This window comes from Clarias gariepinus, chromosome 7 (assembly GCF_024256425.1).
Source record: "Clarias gariepinus isolate MV-2021 ecotype Netherlands chromosome 7, CGAR_prim_01v2, whole genome shotgun sequence".
NCBI lineage: Eukaryota > Metazoa > Chordata > Actinopteri > Siluriformes > Clariidae > Clarias > Clarias gariepinus.
Window position 1 is genome coordinate 14,997,936 of NC_071106.1, and position 17,147 is coordinate 15,015,082.

At 36.7% G+C, this 17,147-nt stretch overlaps 1 protein-coding gene across 2 annotated transcripts in view; it reads right to left on the reverse strand.

Moving 5' to 3' along the window:
- Window positions 1-17,147, reverse strand: part of mical3a (microtubule associated monooxygenase, calponin and LIM domain containing 3a) — a 116,308-nt gene that overhangs the window by 87,861 nt on the left and 11,300 nt on the right. For both annotated transcript variants that reach the window (XM_053499817.1, XM_053499816.1), the window contains exon 2: window positions 1,472-1,730. The gene's annotated coding sequence lies outside the window, so the exon portion shown is untranslated. The remainder of the gene's footprint in view (window positions 1-1,471; window positions 1,731-17,147) is intronic.

The following is a 17,147-nucleotide window of genomic DNA, read 5'->3' on the forward strand; positions in this document are numbered from 1 at the left end:
AATGCTCTTGCATGGTATTCTTTCTCCTACCAAATGTACTGTACAGTTCAGCACTAACCAATATAAACTAACCGTATAGTTTCCTAATTATACTTACATTAGAATAGACCCTATTCAATTCAAGCAGTTATGACACCATAATACATATCAGTTAGAGACCTTAGTAATAGTGGAACATCCTTCAGCATCTTTTACATCTAATTCATATGCTTCTGATTTGAGTCAAAATAATATTCCTGTCATCATCATTACAGTAAAGACCTAGAGTGACACTGCGTAAGGTTTCTATTGTGTTCTATGTTAAGCGGAACTGAAACCTCATAAAAACAATCTGCAGTACCCGGTCCAGGGATGGTGAAATAGTTTATAGAACGACACACCAATAGCTTGCATGTGTTATGTATCAGCTTTCGAGCATATTTTATGGAAAATGGCAGCATAAATGTTTGGATATGGTGTCCCTTAAGATATTATGTGATGAGAAAGCCAGGATAACTCTGTTACAGACAATGGAACTGTTACAGCTATGTAAAGTAAAGAACTACTGATAGCATGAACAACAGAACATCAGGAAAACAGGCATGCTATTGTAGTTTAATTTTAGCCTTTTACATAGTGAAACAAATAATTTATGGATCAACGTGTTTGCAAGTCGTAATAATCGTTTGGTTTCACCTAATTAAAAAATATTTAATCACTTAATTAAAACAAAAACTTTATTTATTTTGATAAAATAAACATCATATCATCCACACATAAAAGCTTTTAAGAGGCCAGAATAATATTTGAGTGCAATATGCATATAATGAGATTCCTGTTATTTGAGTCGTCTCTTTAATGTCTCATTGCGCTTTACGCCGTCGATGATGAGCTTACTCTACCCGAATGCTCACATCGTAATGATCTATCGCCATCATGCAACAGTCTGCTGATCTTTCAAATCGATAACACTCAGGCCATTATAAACATGGCATTCAATTTCAGTAATAATCATGCCTGCCATGCAGCATTATAATAAAGGCAAGTCAAACACAGAGGCTGGATGGGAGAGAGATCTGTATAAGGCTCAAGCCAGTATTTTGATTCCTATCGGTTTGCTAGGCAACCTGGAAAGGGAACAGCTAGTGACTCTACCAGAAGCCCTTGCTAGTGCAGAGCTATTAAAAGAAGTTAATGGGAGCAGGGAAGAAAGCAACCCACAGAGAGCTTGGTGCTGATTATGTAACACCAGACACACGGATTCACCTTTTATCAATATAGGTGGGGCTTCAATCGTGTTTCAGTGAAATCGGAGCAAACAATTCCATGACTCTCTTAAAACAAAGGACAATGACTTTAGGACAGAGATGATATATGATGTCGTCTGGTCAGAAAAAGAAAAGTAACTCAGATATTCCATTTGCCATCAAGCACCCCTGCAGATAATTAAGCAAACAACACAGAGGAGTGAAACCGACAGCGTTGTACATACCGTGTCAGCTACTGTCTGCTCTGTGCTTCCTCTTCTTCGCCCTTGTATCCTTTCTCTGTTTCTGTGTTTCCTATTCCGTCTTTCCTACACCCATGAGATGCAGATTGGTCCAGAGCTCATTGCCATGGTTACAGGATGTGGAAGATCTCACGTGATTTGGTTGGCAGGCGTAAGGAAAGGCAGAGCAACCCGCAGCCCCTCCCTCCTCAGATGACACTATGCATCCCGTCTGTTCACAAAGCGCAGCTTCTGAGTGCCCCTGCGAAGATACAATGGATGTCTAAAGAAGATGTAGATGGGTGTGGCAATCATTAGGTGGTGTGTGTGTATGTGTGGGAGGGGTTGTTAGGACTAGGAGTCACGAGTCAGTGCACCCCAGTGAGTCTTTGTATCAAATGTTCTGGCGTGCAGCAGGGCTCCCAGGATACAGAAATAACAGGCCAGTAAGACAGCCAGGCATTCCTGTGTCCTCCCAAATGTGGCTGCTGGACCCTCTGGCACTGCACACTTTTAGTCAGGCGGTTATTTATAGAAGAATGGACCGGGGTCAGTTGCACGACTGTTAGCCAGTGAGAGTGGTTTTGGGTTTGTGTGATGAATATAACCTACTATTTCCTCTATTCTACACTGTTCCTTTCTATGCCTCTTAATGTGTTTGCACGTGCCTTAACTCAGTCAGATACAATATCAAATCTCTAATTTATTTTAGACATATTTGAACATTGATATTTGCTGTTATCCTATTCAGGTTAACAATGTTGGATTTACAACACATTTTAAATGTCACCCTCCACCTTTTTAAGACCAGATGTATTTGGACATTCTGCGACTCAGGTGGTCTACAGCCAGATCTGTGTTTTTTTTCTCATTATTTGACTTACAAATAAACTAACAAAGTCTAAACTAACTAAATATCCAAATAGCTGCAATTTGAAAAAAAAAAAAAAAAAAAAAAAAGCCATTATTAGATGAAAAATAAACCTATCAAAAAACCCTGGGTGTGCCCGGACAAACTGGTAATCTCAGTACCACCAAAAGGCCCAGAAGACCGGAAAACAATTGTGATAGATAATAAAAAAAAAAGTATTTTCCTGCTAAGCCAAAAGCACAAAAAAAAAAGACTGATCAAGATCACCCTCCAGGAGGTAGGACTATCTGTGTCAAAAATCCAGCTAAGGCTTCTCCTGTAAACGGAGAAGCTTTAAGATGTAAATCACTGGTCAGCTTTAAAAACAGGAAGACCTGATTAAGATTTGCCAAAACATTTTAAAAGCCTGTGCAGTTCTGGCACTACATCATGTAGATAGGTGAGACAAAGGTCAACATGTATCAGAATGATCCGAGAAGGGAAGGAGCACTATCTGCTTCATCCTATGGTGTAGGCAAGTATGTCAGTCAGGAAATCTCTACATTTACTGTTGATGTGTCCGCTAATAAAAAAGCAGCAGGGGGGTAAATTCTGAAATATAGGGGTATATTATCTGCTCTGATTTTGCAAACTGCTTTAAAACTCACTTGATGGTGCTTCACAGTCATAACAGACAGTGACCCTAAGCATGCTTTTGAAACAATCTTAATGGTAAAGGAGTATAATGTTTGGCAGTCACTTGTCCCGAAGCTAACCGACCCACTAAGAAAAATCAGTAGCTGAAACAGCAGGAGTAAATGCATGGCAGAGCATCAGCCGGAAAGGAACCCAACATCTGGTGATGTCTATTGGTTGTAGATTTCAGTGAGTCATAAAATTCCTACATTGTTTGTGTAGACTCACTCTGCTGTGTTGTGGAGGGGAGATCGTGATGTTAGTGTGCTGGGAATTTATGCCAAGTCCCATTGTGGGGCTTTTTTTATTCTTTTTTTTTTTTACTTTTCTTTTCTTTTTCAGTTTTCTCTTTTTAAAAAAATCTTTTCACTTTTCTTTTCCCCTATTCCCCATACCTGGTGATACCTAATGTCTGCATGTCTATTCCTTTGTCTTGGGGGCCTATACAGATGTGCATCCAGGTGCCGCACATTCCCCTAATAACCATCATGGTGGCATCACCTGGCGACCACAGAAATCCTTATTGTAGTTGTCCATGGGTTTTCTTGTTGCGAGACCCGCAGCGTTACACATTAATTCTTTCATTTAACTAAAGGGTAATTTAAAGTAACCAATGAGCAAAATAACAGTGAAATATAGTCAAGTTGTTTAAAATGCATTTCATAGAGCTGCTTTTATTTTACAGTCTTTTCCCATTCCCTTGGCCTTTTACTTCAAAATAGGTTAAATTAGTTAGAAACAAACCAGTGCTCACTTCGGCTCTGTTCAAGTGGCACATGCGGCAGTTTGCACCCTGTGTATGACTTTCACCATATCAAAATGTGCTTAAGTCAACAAAGAGATAAGAAAGATCTTCATTCATTAACAGGCAGTAAGTTCCCTCTGATTTAATTACATGGTAATAACATTTGGCACTTGTTTACATACTGTATACTAAGCTGGACACAATTTTTTTATTAGAAGGAATGAAGTTTAAAAATTTCCTTTGTAAAACCACGATTGTACCATTACTCTCTGACATGACTGTGAGGTATGCAGAGTCTTGGTGCATTCAGACACTAGGCTGATCACAGTTGGATCTAATTGGTCCAGTGTGGAGGAACAATGTTCAAATGAAGGAGCGCCTTTGTGCCATGGACGCGTAGGCTAAATGAGTGCCCTGGGAATGAAGCTGTGATGCAATGACCACACAACAGCAGTGCTCTGGTCTGTTACACTCATGACGGATATTCAATTTTGTTTAGGAGGAAATTATCAGGGAAAGCCAGATGCATACTTTTGAAAGGGTGTGGGGAGATAATTCATTATAATTAGTGTGTCTGTGTTTTCTGGTTCCCAAAGTCATGTACTTCACTCTTTGTCATTAATGTGAATCTCTTTAAGGAGCAAATCTGGTTGTTATTAGTGATATCTCACTCGGACACATACAGTACAGTACAGGAGGCCTGGAGTAGGCTTTCTATTTTCATGCCATTTGAATAAGCTTTTTTTCTCTGACCTTTGCATTTATACTGGAGGTTCAGTGTGTAAGAGCCATAAATAAAACATAAGAAATCTGTAAGCATTCAAAAAGCATAGTCAACTTAGAAGGTTATCCTCCCAACAAAACATACATATCCATACATAGCACAGTAGATAGTATGCTTATTGAGTGGGAAGAGCCAGCTCTAGGCTTTTCCTGTCAGTTGTAGAGATGCTGGGAAAATGAAGCTGTTATCATTTATGTATGCAAAATTAATAAAGCTTGGACGAAAATTATGTATGAAAATAGTGAACATGTGTTCATTCTTCCTGTTATGGTTAGTTTTAGATTTCCAGTACAGGCATTAATTACTGTCATCTAATGTCATCACCCTTTCGTAATGTTTCAGAAAGAAGCTGATTAAAAGCCCCAAGGCCACTTTGTTGGAACTTTACCAGTAATCTATAGGGTTAAGACAATAAACCTTCCCTTTTTACAAGGCATGCAAGCAGTATATTCATAACATGGTTGAACTCTGCCAAACCAAACCAAACATTCCACATGTCTTTCTGCAAGTGGTTAGTTCTTATACACAACTAATGATGCTTCTATGCCCTTATCAGCCCATCTTAAATCACACCCTTATAAATTTGTAATATTTTATTCCAGCATAAACAGTACTGTGAGGTTCAGCATTTGGAGGTTTGAGAGAAATATACTGACACATACAAAATGATATGCAAATAAGTGTTAAGAAGAATGAGAAATAAAATGTGGTAGAGAGGTAGAGAATGGAACTAACCTATTGGATATTCTCTAAAGCATATAGAAAATACCTCCCCACCCCCACCCCCAATCCACTATCTCATACTTACTGTAAGGGTCAATCTCATGGGCTTTTATCATGTATAGGGTTGTTTTAGGTTCCATTTGTATATTGATGTAATTTAGATTTCTTAAAATAATGTGTGCAAAATGTCTTACTGAGACCTTATCTGAGTTTCCCACCTCACACTAAGTGCTACCCCCTGGTATGAATGTGTGTTTGTTTATGTGTGCAATATACTGGTGTCTCTGACTCCAGATAAGGTGGTTAATGAAAACGAATAAATAATAATTCATTGAATAATAAATAGAAATAATTATTTTGGCCTTCCAAAATGTTGTACCAACAAAGTTCCATAGCAATTAAATATAAAAGAAAATATAAAAGTAAAAGCTAAAGAGGGCAGTGGTGGCTTAAATGGTTAAGGCTCTAGGTAACTGATTGGAATGTTGGGGGTTCAAGCCCAGGCACCACCAAGCTGCAACTGCTGAGCCCTTGAGCAAGGCCCCTAACCCTATCTGCTCCAGGGGAACTTTATCTTGGCTGACCCTGCACTCTGACCCCAGCTTCCTAACTAGGATATGCAAACATAGGACAAATAATTAAGTCTTAATCATAAAAAGTTTGAATACATGTTTCTTTTTTTTTGTATACATTTTTTCATCAATAAATAACAATGTAATATTTGCCTACTAAAGGAGTCACAAGAAACCTGGAACTAATTGGTTTAGGTTATTTGATATAAAGATATTTTACTCATGTATGAATAATATCCCACAGAGCTTACTATGAAGGAAAGTACAGTAGTGTAGCTACAGTAAATGAGCATAATGAATTAAGATTTGCATGGAAAAGAAATCAACCAAACATACATCTCTGATCGCATGTTACATGAATTTGGAGTGCTTAAGAATACATTAATTGTCATTAGTGGTTACACTATTTTAAAATTCTTTGATTTTCATTAGGACATTGTAGAATATAAAATCCACTTAAAAACACATTGACATAACTAAAAAAAAAAAGATGCGCAATTTAAATGCTTTTTTAAAAAATTCGCCTTGAAATTCTTTTGACTGACTGAGAGACAGAGAGAAAGAGAGAGAGGGAGAGAGAGAGAGAGAGAGAGAGAGAGAGACTTAAAAAAGCCCTTCTCAATAATGCAGGTCAAAAGGCATGATACATGCAGTCCTTTGAAATTCTGTTATTGTTAATCTAAGTATTTATGACCATATACATTTTAAATACTTGGTGGATGGATGGATGGATGGATGGATAGATAGACAGACAAAACGGCACAGTCATCTAACTTTATATAGTATATGGATCCAATAAGCATTACACACGTGCAACTAAAAACCACTACAGAAATGCATCTGTAGTGAGTTAGCACAAAAAAAGAAAAAATACAGTTAAGGTTACTGTCATTGAAACCTGTTACGCGCACTCAGTATCAGAATAATCAGAGTGGGTTTATGTTACAGATTCCTGTAACATGCTCTGAACAGGTAGTTTTATAAGCAGGTCAAATTCTAAATGTAAATTACACATGTCCAACATGTAGTGGCATGTATCTTTTCTAAAAAAAAAAAATTAATAAAATAATAATAATAATAAAAAGAATTTTCTTTGTGTACATTTAATAATAAACAAATTGTTAATTTACAGTTAACCCAAAACAGCCAATTACATGCGGCAAGGCGTCTTATATCTGCAGTAACAACAAAACCAAAAACAACATAACAAATTTGAAAACAAACAAAAAAACGAAAATAAAATAACAAAACCGGAAACAAAATACTGAAATAAATCCTTAAGTAAAAAAATACATTTAAATGTCTGTGAGGCTGCAGTATTTCCTATATATTTTAAGTGACAAATGTCTGATCAACAGTTAGGATCAAAATGCCCATGTGTGGTTTGGGAAAGAAATTCTGGTCTTGAGTTGTAGATGTCAGCATTAAGAATTTCATTTGAAAACCACACCTACCTTTTTCGGTTTGTTTATTCTTACCTCTGATTGGATGGTTTTAATTTAAGGATTCATTTTAGTATTTAAGGTTGTACAGCACTTTGGTCAACTAAGTTGTGTTGAATTTGCTCTAAAAATAAATTTGATGTCTCCTTCAATCAGCGATAGGAATTTAATTCGCAAACTTTGCCTACCTTTCCCGGTTTGACTGAATTGTCATTGTGTTTTCTTATTTGTATTTTGTTTGTGAATATGTCGTTGTGTTTTCTGATTTGTCACGTTGTTTTCGGTGTTGTTATTTTGTTTTTAAAATTGTTATTTTGTTTTCGGGTTCTGTTATTTTGTTTTTAAAATTGTTATTTTGTTTTCCGTTTTTTTTTTTGTTGTTTTTTGTTTTCAATACTGTAATTTTTTTGTTTTGTTATCGGTTTTGTTAAGGTGCAAGGTAACAGTGCAAACGCCTCCAGAACAGGAAAAAAAGATAAAAAAAATCGTGCCCCATCCAGTCAGTTTACTGGGGGCCTGTGCTATAGATTTTAGATCATTAGGGTTTATTATTAAGTTTTTTATTTAAAATTTTACATTTATTATGTTGCCAGTGGAAAATCAATACCAGTTGAGGTGAAAACTATCAAGCTGTGGTGCACTACCACATGAAAGCACTTTTGCATAAAGTTAGGACTAGAAAATGCAAATGACTCGAGGTCAGAATTTGCTTTGAGCACAGCATGTGCCTGCATTGAGAGTATTCCCAATGGTACACTTTTGCTATCTTGGAAGGAATCAAATGACTATTGAATTTTGATAGAAATAAATCCAAAAATTGGAATTGGAACATAAGCGACGACCGACCCTTTGGGAATAAAAATTAATGGGCTACAGTAAGTAACTGTACTGTATACCTACAAAATGCACACTATTTTCAAACATCACATCACTAACTTCCTGTTGCTTGACATCAGATTGACCCTGACACCTGCCAAATAATTTCTCCCCCACATGAATGCACTTTAAAAAAGCAAGCCCTACAGTATGCAACAGGTATGATCTCTAAAACACAAGGACTGTTTAAGACTTTCTCTCTTATGGCTGTCACCTAGAGCCATAAGGTGAAATAATTATTGAATATGATTGAATGAGTTACACAGCACTTCTGTCAGTGGATAAGGGTGTCAGCCAAATGCTGTATATTTGCAGGTACTACAACCAACACAGTTGTGAAACACATGTTCTGGGGGAACATAATACTTTCCCCAAGCTGTTCACTGTGGTAAGGTCATTAACTCTAATGACCGTCCTACATTTGTGACTAGGAGTATAAATACCAGACTATAGCAGAATACTAAGTGTTCAAGTCATTGCTGTTGCCAAAAAAATAGGGTGATTCAGGAACAGGTAAGTGACATTAAGTAACATTAAGCTACCAGAAAGCCATTTGATCTTATTGACATTCCACTTGGCGTGAAAAGCAAGTGACTTGAAGTATTGACCAGTGTGAGGCTCTTTAACCAGACTTAAGCTGGTCAGGGATTGATTTACAGTCTGTGGATCTATGGTTCTCAGGAAGTGGCCGGGATCAGGCATATTGTAACCAGGAATTATGGTGATATAACAAATCAACTGGAAAACAAACATCCATAAAACTGTAGACAGATAGATGTAAAACAGTCTTCCTCTATTTTCCATAGAGCCCATAAAAATAGGTAGGTCTGTTTTTTCAAATGAAGGTTATAAATAAATGAGTATAGTGTTGGCATCTATATTATGAACATAAAGCACAAGCTGAAAGGACTGTTCAGTGTAAACACTGCATAACTGTCTGACTTAACATACTCACTATTGCCTACCTTTTCATTAGTGAGACATGATTCATGTGGTTTGGAAACATTTCAGATTTTAAGCAGCTTCAGGACTGTTTTTTTGGTTTATTGTTTGCAAGTAAAATTTTAATTAATATATTTGTATTTCTTTTATTAATTAATTAAGCTTTGTACTAGAACTAGGTTTAATATAAGTCCAAAACTAATATCCAGTCATCCTTTCCCCCCTGTTCTATTACTTCAAAGCAGAGCAGATATAGTTTCTGTTTTATGCGATATTTTAAATGCGAAGTTGTTATTCAGCACCCAAAAGTTACACAAAGATCATAAACCCAGCCAGACCACAACTCCTCCCACATTACACAAGCTAAACCTGTAAATACTATGGGAAACTGCAAGCTTGCAATATCAGTCCCTTTCTTAAGAATGCCCAACTCTGCTTTAGCTAAAGCCTATAAAGGGGTAGGAGTGACCATGTGGTATTTAACATTTGGCTGAACTCCCTGCCGTGATGTCATGCTATAAATATGCTAAGCTTTAACATGATCCATGGCACCCAATGAAAAAAAGCAGTGAAGAAAGCAAGATGTTTTACAGGGTAAAGCTAATTGGGCATAATTTAACTATACAAAAATAAGTGAAGAGATAACTTTACAAACATAACGTGTTTAGAAAGAAGTTATTTTTTTTATTCGTGTCTGAACATTCAGTTACAGCATTGCAAAATAAAAACCAGTGCAGTTCTTTTAAAAGATTACACCAAAGTCTAAGTAAACAAAAACAACACTATGGAAGCATATTATTAATAAAAAAGGAACGGGTATGTAGAGTTATAGGAAACGATTAACAAGTGTTATTTTCCAATACCATCACAACCTAAAACTTTCAATTTCTCATTTAACGTTGGTTTATTAAACAAATGGCATTTTAAACTCATTTGTACTGTACATTGTACATTGCGGAACACCTACGAAATAATTTCATGACTTTTCTTCTTCTTCTTCTTTGTCTTTCGGCTGTTCCCTTTCAGGGGTCGCCACAGTCTACATAAATAAAAGAATGGTTTTCTCTGTACATTGATCAGAACTTGTTCTTTCAATGATATCTTTACGTTTCATACATTTAAGGACCTGAAACCAGTCTTAGAAAATGTTCTGTCTGTATGTCTGTCCTGCCATATTTGTCACAGCATCATGCAAAACCAGCAGAATGGAATTAAATGGAAATTTGCCAGTCCTTCAGTATTTGCCTGAAGTTAAACCTGCGCCATAAATTAAATTGAATTCTTGAGTAGAAGGAACGTTATGAGCAGTTGTGTGCCGGATACCATCCAGCACTTTTTTGGACAAATATAGGATTTTTGTTTTTTACCTCAAGGTGGGCGTGATTACATACATCACTCAACAGGGCCAATCAAAGCGATTTGTTTACTGTAAATACACAGAGTACAGAGAAAAAACAAAAACAACCATAACACAAACAATCGTGCGACACAGTATGGATTACAACTTTTTTTTTTTAAAGTACACTATAAAAACTGAACCTTCAAAGATCAATGAACAGAGCAATATACTGTACATTATTCTGCCTGTGGAAAGTTTTAAACAAGTTTATCAAATTTTTTTCAACCCTGGCACTAATAACAAGCAGTTATGTGACACCCCACTATGACATAAAATAAAGTTGTTTGAGCAAACATATAACCGCAGCAGTCCAAGGGGAGAGGATGTAAAACACCCAACCTGAGAGCCCAGTGTTATGCGCTTAAATCAAAATGTTGAGTAAACATGATGTTATGTGACAGATTTAACAATCTGTTTTAAACAGTGTGTGTATTTGGCTGACGACAAAAGAAATACAACTTAGCGTCAACAAGGCGTAAGCTACTCAACCTTACAAATTTGTATTTCTGCCATACAGAAAGACAGGCAGACATGTACATGGGCTTTAACCTGAAATAATAATATCACTGATTACATTAGCTGCTAATGTCTCCTTACAGAATATGTCAAAAGAGCAAATGTTATAGTTTTTCATTGTTAAATAAATGCTAGTTAAAAAATGTGTTTATTGGTACAGTAGGCCTAAATTATTTGAGCGCTACATTAGACATTAATACACAAACTGTAACATTGTAGCATATACAGTAATATTACAACAAGCTCATGACAATGTATATTCCTGATATTTTAGTCAGAGATGCAAAAAACTGAATTAACAATTTAATAGAAAATACATTCCAAGATCCTTGGCATTCCACCCAGCCCACTTTTTATTCAAATGGCTTCTACTCTTTATAATTATATTTAATTATGTATTATTTGTCTATTATATAATTACAACACTAGCTTTTCTAGTGCAAATTTTATATATATTTTAAATGTATTGTTTAATCAGGTATAGTTGTTTAAAGATATCATGTCTTTTAACTACAATAAAGTAAAACCTTTTCTGTCTAGCAATCTGTTATTCAGGTATTCTTAAATGTATTAATATATTCATGAGAATTAGTCCCATAAGAGAATCAGTAAACTTTAGTATATTAAACTATTGCTACACTACTTTACAAGGCTAGAAATGCACACACACACACGCACACACACACACACACACACAGTGCAGCTGTTCAAATATTGTGACATGTGATTGCAGACGGATACAAAAGGGTCTTTTACAGTTTGAGCTAAGACACAAAAGGAAGAAAAAAGAGGACAAAGTCCCCCATTTGACTGCTCTGTGTCCCTGGCCAAAAGAAAGCTTTGTCTAGCAAAGTGCATAGCGATGAACCGGAGCTCTCACTAACAACTCCAAACCAGTATGGTTTCCTTCAAACTTTCACAAGAGACAGCACAAACAAATCAGTCCACAGGGTACAGATTTGCCATAATGCTTCTGCCCAAATTGACAAATGGTGTATAACCTCAGAAAACCATTTTAGGAGATTTGAATAACTGAAATTCATCACCAATATAATAAAAATGATGTGTTTTTTTACAAAGCACCATCTTGTCAAACAGGAATCTCATCAGTCTCACACTTTCCATCAGGGAGAGATCTGAAGCAGCCTCTTGTAATTACCTTCAAAAGAGCCAGGAGTGTGAAATGTGCTATTGAGAACACTTGAGCTGTGAATAGTTTTCATAACCACTGTTATCATTTTACACTATTTAGCACAAACCTACAGAACTTACCTACAGAAGTGCTTTAAACTTTAGATTAAAAAAAACCTTATAGGTGAGAATTTGAGAAAACTATCAGGCTAAAACCATAGTATAGAGAAGTTGGTTAACCGATCTTCTCATTATGCCATCCACTGTCATATGCCATATGAATCATTCTTGAGAAGTGGGACAAAGCCCATTTTTAATTTAAAGACAAAAAACTATATTATTTCTAAAAAACCTAATATATATATATATGGTTGAACAGTGAGGTGTGGGTTAACAAACCCAACAACATCTTTGTACAAATGACAACTTTTTCAGTGCATTACATGATTTTTGTCAAATGTCAATGTCAAATAATAAAAGGTATATTTAAATTATATTTTTTTTCTAGAAAACATAGGTTTGGTTTAATAATCAAGTAACTGAAATGTAACTGTCATATCATTTTTTATTTATTTATTTTTTTTTTTACAAAATCCAATGCAGGACCTTTTAAAAGTTATTACAAAAACATTGTGGGAACAATTGTAAAAAAATAAAAAGAAATCCCAAAACACCAAAAATTCCTACCTGATGCCATTGACATGCATTTGATGGTGAACAAAAAGTAGGCAGTGAATGGCAGTGGTGTTTGCATAGGTAGTCACATTATTGTGATCTTTGAGGGATATTAACGGATGTTTACCTTACAGATACAAAGCTCTTAAATTTAACAATTAGGCAGCATTAAACATGGTCCGCTGTGGCGACCCAATACTGTAGATTAGAGCAGCTGAAAGATTAACAACAACAACAACATGCAGCATTGAACTCTTTCTGAATCCAGCTTTCATATTTTTAAAACCACTGGATTGTGATTTTTGGCAGCATGGTGGCTTAGACGGTTAGCAGTGTCGCCTTGCACCTCCAGGGTCTGTGTCCGATTTCCACCTTGGGTCTGTGTGCATGGAGTTTGCATGTTCTCCCCATGCTGGTGGATTTCCTCTGGGTACTCCAGTTTCCTCCCACAGTCAAAAGATAATCTGCATGTAGTTGTCTACATATAGGTCTAGAAAATGGACCAGTTCAATAAGAACTAATGGGAGATACTATTAATACAATGGCATATAGTATGTCTGTGGTTAATTATATGATTGGTTTTTATATGACATTTCATTTACAGCACTGTTACTCAGTTTTATGTTTCTTTAATGAACAATTTGCTCATTTAAGTATAGTATAGATTTAGTTTATAAAGATTTATAAAGAGAAATACAATGCTATCTTATAAAACATTTACAGCAGGAAGAATATCCACAGTGAGAAACTTCTGGTGAGCAGCAACCCATGACTGAGAGATAGTTAGGAAAGTTCCCAGAGAGACCACAAGATCAGACCCGCAATTTTCTACCAAAATAGTTTTCTGGGAAACTTCATGATGGGAATGTTGTGGATTGCTACAGTATGTGGGATTTTATTTGTAAGGCATTGTATTGTCCCAGGAATTTCGATTAATGTGACTAATAGAAAAATTTTAAAGATTCTCTGAAATTTATAATGAAGTACCAATACATTCATTGGAATCAAATCCGTTACTCTGATCACCATGCTATTTCAAACATAAACTCTAATCTCCCACCCTCAGAGAGATTACTTTAATCCACCATCAACTAGGAATAATAAAAAGAAAGTGACTATATAAAACATTCAGTTTGAAAATACAATGCATAACTACCAAGAGATTAGCTCCTCTATACAGTCTTAGTTCTGTGTAACGGCACTGTGTGTTTCCAAAGTGGCCTTGCCCAGGCTTGACACTCTGTAACTGATGTCAGATATTTTATTTCTTTTATGGACTGAAATTTAGAATGAATCATATTTGGCTCTTTGAGTTAAGCATTACATCAGTTAGATGTTCCTCTCTGTGGACAGGTTTAGGCCCTTCCCTTTTTATTCACAGTCTGGTTAGAAGAGGTGTCTAATTGCTTTATTCGTCATTTATTCACACAAAAGCACAATCTGATCTGAAAACAAGGGAGTGTCATATTTTAGGTCCTGTCAGACATTCCTTCCTGGTAAATATATCTCTACTTCAGCAGTCTAAAATAGGAAAGACCTTTTGGTCAACAAAACACCACCCTGCCTCTCCCTGAGGTAAGCACCGCGATCCAATCCTACCCACATTTAAATGCAACCATTGAGGTAGAGAAATACTTCAGTGATTCATGCCATAAGCTCTATGTACTACCTCTATATCTGCTTTGCATGACAGATTGCCACTGAAGATATTGTTTTAATACATTTCCTTGCACATCGAAAACCCCGGATACTAACTAACTTATAATGTTGGTCTAAATGCAGCTATTTAGCTCTGTCAATGCACTTTTATGAAAAGAAAAGCTTTTGAGCTATTTTTACGGATTAATATACAAGGGCGTTCAAGTCAAACTAGAATAATAATTTTCTGTCAAACTGGGACTTGTGATGAAGGCGTAAAACTGATTGACTTCAAGCACAATACGATGATGAGACTCTTGAAACACTCGAATGGTGCAAGCATTTTAAAGAAGGCTGTACATCCGTGAATGAAGGTGGCTAGCAGCTTGGGCTAATAAAACATAGATGTGATTCTTGAAAATCATTGGATAATTTTCCAATGCGGTACTTGCGGAAGATACTGTATGCATCTGTCTGTAAAACATGTAGGCACAATCATTCACAAAGACCACTTGAACATTACAGGAACTCAGCTGGGAGTACAGTCCGAATCATTTATACATGTTTGGGCCATTAAAGGAGTTCCTGGGAGGCCAGCGTTTCAGACATGAAGCAGACATTCCAATTATGGCTCTGGCGTACTAAGGAAACTTTTTACCTTGATGATATACAAGCACTAGTGAAACACTGGAATGAGTGCATTAGTGTAGCGGGAGATTACTGTATTTAGAAATATAAAAGTCGTTTTATACTCTCATAATTGTGTTCTTTTATTCTGTATGATCAAAAGTTCCGGTTTGACTTGAACACTCCTCATATTATAGTAATGTCAAGACGGTAATGTGGATCTGAGATACCACGAAATATTCAGGAAAGCATAAATACTTTTTGATTCAGTGTGGGAAGGTTGTGTAAAATCATAGCATGTATTGTATATATAATTTAGCATTATATAGTTCATTTGAATCAGACAAATATTATGCTACGCTTTCATCACTTACTAATGAGTGAATGCATCATTACTTTCAACTATTTATCTAAAGCTTAATTAATCCAAAGAACTTAATTCTGCTAAACAAAGTGGATGACAGCCACTCCCTCACATCAGTTTCTTTTAGCGGCCTGTAGTTATGTGACCAACTGGAATCCTCTATCCTCCTTTCCTCTGTTTGCTCTTCCTACTCATTCTGCCTCTAAAACACTTTGTTTCAAGGCTATAATTTTCTCTATGTCTGACGGAGCATGACGGAATACTTCTGATTATCTCTTCGGTATCTGCAGTACTCCACTTGTGGTTATGTTACACCACAGCCACACTGCCACATGAGCACATGTGTGTAGAGAAACAAGTGAGCAGTGAACATGCAGGAAATATGATTCTGGGTGTTCAGTGACAGCTGGAGTGCAAGACTAGTCCTCTTTTACACACATATGCATGACCCCAAACACATGCTGTACCTTGCCCTTCAATGTTCCTGCAAAAAGATACATTTTACTTTTATTGTTGATAAAATACCGATGATGATGATGATGATAATGATGATGATGATGTCTAGCATATAACATTGAAGCTAGCTGGAGTGGTGTATTATTGCACAAGAGAAAGTCTCTTCCTAACAGCTGGTCAGTGAGACGATTAGTGCTGGGAGATGGAATCTTTCTTTTTACTTGGCACAAAGTAAAGAGAGATAGAAAGGAAGGAAGGGTGAGGGAGAACTGTTCCTCCAAGAACCCAGAGCACTTTGGCTTAAGTTGATGCAGCCACCCTGCCAGCTCTAAAGAGTTATTTTACAGAAGTTTAAAAGCAGGATTTAGTATCTTATGACCCACATGCTCTCAGCCGTGCCAGTTTGTTCCGCTCAGTGTGCTGTCAGCTCTGTGTGGCCGCGGGACGGAAGCTGCTGGCCTCGTCCTGGACGTGTCCTTGGCTGAGAAACTGTGTTCTCTCTCTCTCTCTCTCTCTCTCTCTTTCTTTAAGCAGGTTAATGGCAGAGAAAAAGCAAAAATCTGGCAGGAACTCACTGCACTCCAGCACTTTACTATTCTACCAACAAACACACAAAAGCAAAAATGTGTGTGAGGAAGCGAAGGAAAGGAACACTGAAGTGTGCCAAATGCTACGGATGCTTAGTCAAGGCAGACAGAAACTAAGAAAGAGAGAACGTTTCACTGTACTACATTTGGGTCTTTTGTGCTCAGCTCAATACTCTGTAACCCCTGTAATGTCCCTTTGCCTCCGCGCTGGGCTTGATCCGAGCCTGAGGATTAAAGCAGAATAAAACGCTCATGTAGAATTGAAAGATAGATAGCTGTCCTCTTCCGGCTCGACACTTCTGCGTAACTAAGGCTCATTAAAGCTTGGCTCTTATGCTTTAGATCTCTAAACTGCCAAAACATTTCCTTGACAGAGTAGATATCCATCGACTGTAGCTTCGACATGAACTGTTATGTTTTGTGGTGATTCAAACGCTTCTTCCAGATGTGATCTGTCTTTTGGGATTTGCTCCATGAAGATTGAGGAAAAACAACATCACAACAAAGTCGCGCAACGCAATACACACAGCAGCTATATCCAATGTTTGGATATGGTTTGGCCAGTGTGGTCAAATTTCCTTAACAGATATGGCATCCCATGTGGTATGATCCAGCATTTCAGGTCTTACAAAGCATTGTCTCTGTGTTTGGGTACA